Source organism: Leucopleurus acutus (assembly GCF_964270905.1).
Source record: "Leucopleurus acutus genome assembly, chromosome: 19".
NCBI lineage: Eukaryota > Metazoa > Chordata > Mammalia > Artiodactyla > Delphinidae > Leucopleurus > Leucopleurus acutus.
This window is the reverse complement of record NC_139161.1, coordinates 32,818,275-32,824,274: the sequence shown is the minus strand read 5'-3', so window position 1 is coordinate 32,824,274 and position 6,000 is coordinate 32,818,275. Positions and strand designations below refer to the sequence as shown.

Sequence of the window (6,000 nt, the reverse complement as noted above, 5' to 3'; positions counted from 1 at the left end):
TGCTGAAGACAGAGCTGGTTGTGTCATAAGGCAAACTAACTGAAAAGGGGACGATCCCGACATTGATTTCAGAACATGGGTCCCTCTCCAGCCAGTAACCTGTGGGTGGCCCGCCCAGCAAAGTCAACACAAGCACTGCTGCTGGCTGGGCCTCCCTGGGATTGTGAACATGCTTTCCATCCAGGCAAAGCTCTGATGTCCTGCCAGCAACCAAAAAGCCATCTTCCAGAAGAATCTCCTACTTCTCTAGAGTGGTTCCAGGCTTCAAACCTATCTGGATCAGCTCATGTCTGGGGTGGTAGGTGGAAGGATCCCCAACACAACTGTGAACTGAAGTGGCCTTGCTCTCCTGCACCATCCAGGAAACCTCATCATGCTGCACAGATAAAGTAATGAAACAACAGTAGCCAGAGATGGGCACTGTTCGTATCCTGATTTTATAGACAAAGACCTTGAAGTTTAAGGTCTCAGTGATTTATCCAAGATCACTCAGCTCAGGGTCGGAGCTAGGTTCTAGTAATCTTGCTTCAGGCTTTGTGCATTTAACTCTCTCTGAAGTTCTCTGCTACCTGCCTTGATGCAATCAGCTTGCCTTTTATATCCTGTTCTACTCCTGCCAATGTGGCCTGTGTGCATTTCCCTGAATACGTTCCACTTGTACTATATTTCCCTTTTTTTTTCACATTTCTTTCTTCCTGAAATGCTTTCTTCCCCTCAACTCCAATTTCACTAACTGAACTCCTGCCCCAGCTTCAAGGCCCATGTCAATGGCACTTCTTCCAAGACACCTTTTAGGATTCATTTCTCCATTTCCATCAATTAGTGACAGTTCCCTTCTTTGCATCTTCATCACCTTCTGCTAATAACATTTTTTGTCACTCACATTTGTTTCCTTTTCTTGTATTTTTCTTATTGTAGCATTATGGCCACGTAGATACTTGCCTTAAGAATCCTGTTACATTGCAACCTCCTTGAGCCCAATGATCATTTATTATTCAACTTTATCGCCCCCAGCATTTACAACAGTGCTTTTTATATAGCAGGAGCTTAAAAATCCATTGAGTTGAATGTATGCAACTGTGAAAATATATATAACTTAGTTATATATAACTTAGAAATATGTATACATATAAATTAGTTTTCATTTATCCAGATGTAATTAAATGTATGGGGGGAGGTGAGATGTTGCAAAGGATTAACCCTGGGATTGATTAATCTATACACAATAACAACAAAAACTTCTTAAGTAACATTGTAATTTTATCTTTGCTAAATCTGTGCTTGCATGTACTACACACACTGCAAATGGACTTCCATTGTGTTTTGAGTGCCTTACTTGCACTTCTCTGCTTTACACAGATGAGGAAGTAGAGGCTAGGAGGTAGAGCTACAGAGCAGCCCAGGGAAGTTAATATGTTCAGATGCTCACCCCCAACCTTCCTTGCCCTTTTGTGATTCCGGATTGGATTGGGTGTGTGAGGAGGGAAAGGGCTGCCCTCTGGGGAGATTAATAATAAGGTCTGAAGGATGAAGATCAAAGAACAGCTTTGGCTACAGACCACGTAGTTACCGGCAAAGACTCTCTGATCTCTGTGCCCCTCCATGCCCCCTGTAATCTCAAACTGCATTTTGCACCCTTTCCTGGGTCAGCACCCTTCTCAATTACACTCCACCCTTATTTCTCCTAAGCTACAACTCCTGCAAGACCATATAGGTCGGCTGTTTATCTGCATATAGGTCTGCTGTTCACCTGCCATCAGACAGCACCCGTAAGAAAAGTTTTACGTAACTAATGTGAAGCCAATTTTTAGTTAGTATGAAAGTTCAGGGAAAGTTTGTCTAAACTTTTCTTAGAATATCTATTCAAAATGAATTATCCTAATTGGTCTTCTACAGCATTTAACTTCACTAACTAACCAAGTCATAAACCTTATAAAAGTTTGCCTTTTAAATCATCTATTGCGTGTTGTCTGGGATTTACTCCAAAATAATCTGGTGGTAAATGGGAGTTGGGGGAGAGTACAAATGAACCAAAACAGACTGTGAGTTGATGATTGTTGAAGCTTGTTGATGGGTACCTGGGGTTTCATTATGCCATTTTCTCTTGTTTTAGTATATGTTTGAAATTTCCCTTGTAAATTTTTTTATTGAAAAAAATCTATTTTGTCTTCACATTCTGCCTCTGCACAATTCTAGCGTGGTTAACTTTTCTGTTGTAGAAGATGGGGAATCTGCTACGTCTGCCTTTCTTTTTGTCCCAACTTGTCTTCTTTACCTGACCTAGCTGTGTGAAACAGGGGTCTGTCTGCTTGGTGAATCTCAAATACTATCCACCGTGTGGCCCAGGAACTTTGCGGGTTGCCAGTCTGAGTGCTCAGACTCCTTTCGTTACCATTTAAAAATATTCTGTGGTATCGGCAGTTCCAAGTTCAAGGGTTGTATTTTTACTGAGAACTGCAAATACTGCCACTGGGCTGCAAATAGAAACTAGGATGATGGCTTGTTTGTAAAAGTCACCGTGTTCTTTATCTCTTTCCTCATTCCTTCTCTCTCTCTCTTCTTTTTCCTCTATTGGTAAAACATCTATTGATAGGCAGTTACCAAGTCAAGGATTCAGGAATTTTCTGGTGTTAAATACTTCCAGGATATCAATAAGCAAACCTGTTTGGACAGCTGTGAAAGGCATGGTAAATCAGCACCCTGTGTCCCCTTTTGGGAGGATTAAACTGTTATTGGTCTGGGGTGAAAGAAAGCTAAAAACTCAAATGTGAGACCCTGTATGAAAGGTGACATTCAGGTTGTACTTCACAGGTGTTTTGGCACCAGTGAGTCAAACAGGTCATTTCTTAAATCCACTTGATCCACAGCAGACTTCGTCCTGCACAAACCACATCCAAATATTATTCCACCCAGTGGGCAAGTCCCTGCAACCTGTCACTGGCAGGCGTCCCTTGAAAGCTGCTCTCGGGAACTTCTCCTGAGGTGCTGCCTTTCTTTACAGCTTGTCTGATTCCATGAGGCCAGAGACTCCTTGAACCACCAAAAAAGGCAAACTGAAAAAAATAGAGCAGTCTGACTGGTTAGAACCCCGGGTTGTGGAGGAATATGGCCAAAGAGGCTGGATTTATGACTGGCAATCACCCATCTCATTTTGCACAGGAAAGACATTTCTCTAATCCACCTGTTCAATTATTTATCATGCTATGTGTTACCCCTTAATTGTCACTTGGGCAAAGCCTTTATGTTGTAAGGTGACACCCTAGTATTTTTTAATGACCTTCGGCAAAGTGATTGACACTGGATCCTGGAGTCAGATGTTCCTAGTGACGCAACTTGTTCTCCCAGTAGCAGGAAACCTTCCTGCCATGATTAAGTTAGAACTGTGAAAGCGCTAAAATGTGTCGTCAGCCTTCCTCTGATGCAAACACTTTATTATAGAGTCTAGTTGCAGAGGAGTGAAGCAGCACATATCTTGCCTCCAAATGTCCCTTTTCTCTCTGGACTAGCCACTCTCTGTAGAAAAGCAATGTGTTCCGGACCTTGAAATACCAGTGATCACAGTCACGCCTTTCCCAAATGTACAGTTTTTCTGGCTCTACCCCTTCCCTCTCTTCTATTTCTTTTTCTGGGTTCATACGACAATGTGATCACAACTGATTTATGTCTGGCAAGCTGCCAGTCTCTGAACTCTCATTAACTACCCCAGTCAAGCAAAACAAAAAGCCATCCATTCTGTATTTGAACTTGAAATGGAAAATCATCTGTGTTTGCTTTTCTCGATAGGAGGCTGAGATGGAGCAAAAGTGTAAGTCTATTTTTTTTGGACGTGGCCTACACTTCCTCATGAAAATGCTTGAGAACCCGAGAGCTCTGAGTGTCAGATCCACTGTGACTCAATGCTGGATGGTCCCCATTAAAACAGCACAAAGGGCTTTCTCAGCAGCCCTGCCTGGGTTATCTCTACTACTATACAAGTTTCCTAGGTAAAGAGTATTTTTTTAGGATATTGTTGCCTCCTGAGTGAATATTCTGAATTGTTACTGATTCGTTAATTTACCAACGTTGTACCGCAAGTAATGCAATGAGACCAAACACACATAAGGCTATGTCCTATAAACATCTGTGATTAACTTAGAAAGGAAGGGGAAACCAATAGTCTATGTTGTACTCCGGTTACTTTTACACTCAAGATTCTTATATGTATTCATTCCAGATTACCACAGACATTGTGTTCCCATTCTATCGTGATACCAGAGGTACTGGAATCCAAATACATGAGGTTAACACATAGAATGGGAAGTTGACCCTATAGGCTTTTACTCTTTTTGTAAGATTATACCTGAATACCTGAGCCAGACTTAATTCAATCACAATACATTTCTTTTCACTTCTTAAATTTCCAATACCTCGATGTGAGTGCTCAGTAAATACTGAGCAAATGAGTGAACGAGTGAATGAGTAATCAGAGAGGAACCTCATCTTGGAAGGGAGCTGGTGTGAGTCAGCAATTCCCTAACATTGCTGCATACCAGACTCAATAAGTGCTTTATTTATATTTGTGGTATTTCTCCAAGTACCACTTTATTTTCCCCCTTGTTCTATATCCTTTTAATTATTGCTCATTATAATAATTCAAACAATATAGAGGAGTCTAAAGAAAAAATTCTTCTTTTTCCCTGAAGTAACACCCCAGTGGTGTACCCACACTTAATGACACACCATGTGTTCTTCTATAATTTTTCTTTGTTTAAATGTGCTCAAATACACTTCCAGTTTATTTTATAAGAATGGTATTGGATGATAAATATTAGCTGAAAACTTGCTTTTTCACATAGTATATTATAGACATCCTTCCAAATTAACATTTGTACATACCAGTCTGCCTTATTCATTTTATTAGCTACATGGTATACATAATATAGAGGCACCATAATTCATTCAAAGGTTGCTTTGGTGCATGTGTGTGCACAAGCTAGCAATGCGGAAATAAATACTCACGTAGTTCTATTACATCTATAGCTATCATACATTTCCAAAAGTGGGATAAAGAGCATACACATTTAAGTTTTAATAAAATATGGCCATATTACCTGATTCTTCATCCTTACCAGTACTTGTATTTATTAATCCTCTACTTTATTATAAATCTATTGAGAAATAAAATGGTATCATATTGTGGTTATTAATTTACATTTCCTGGGACAGTTTGTTTTAAAATACAGATTCTGGGTCTCACTTTGAATCTACTGAACCAGAATCTCTGGGGTCAGCACCTGTGCATCCTGGTCTTTGTAGAGCTGCTAGGTGGATCTGATGTAGTTAGTGCATGGACAAGCATTTAGGAACCACTGATCAAAATGATCTCTTGGTTGAGACATAAGCTTCTATTATTTAAAAACAAAACAAAACAAAACAAAATCCTCAAAAGCAATAAGATCTGGTTAGTAAAATTTGTGTGTTGCATAATCATGTTATATTTTCTATATGACTTAAAACTATACACTTATTTTTTTTACATCTTTATTGGAGTATAATAGCTTTACAATGGTGTGTATATGCTTATTTTAGATGTTGATACAAATCTCAGCTTACCACCTTAACTTTTTAAAAATGTCTTGTGTCCAGTCAGAAAGAACGGTAAAGCATAGCTGTAGGCATAACCCATTTTAAGACTTTTGAAACATCCTTAGCTGCATGGCCAAGGGGCATAGACCCCTAAGGGTGGGCATCCTATAGGAACCTCAGGGTCCAGGGACAAGATGGAATTGAACAACAAAGACCTGGATCTGTTTGTGAGTTTTATTTCTGTCAGGTATGACCTGTTGGATCACAAGTAAACCATTTCACCTCTCCAAGCCCCCATTTCCTCATCTATAAATGAGAATAATATTTCATACAGCTTCTGGAAGGAGTTAACGAGGTGATGAAAGTGAAAATGCTATGTCTACATCTAAGCACCAATGTAAATGCTAACCGGCCCTCTATCAGATTGCATGATAG

At 39.9% G+C, this 6,000-nt stretch overlaps 1 protein-coding gene across 6 annotated transcripts in view; it reads left to right on the top strand.

The window, feature by feature from the left end:
- Positions 1-277: 277 nt before the first annotated feature.
- Positions 278-6,000, top strand: part of PCTP (phosphatidylcholine transfer protein) — a 165,001-nt gene continuing 159,278 nt past the window's right edge. For all 6 annotated transcript variants that reach the window (XM_082861499.1, XM_082861502.1, XM_082861498.1 and 3 more), the window contains exon 1: positions 278-389. The gene's annotated coding sequence lies outside the window, so the exon portion shown is untranslated. The remainder of the gene's footprint in view (positions 390-6,000) is intronic.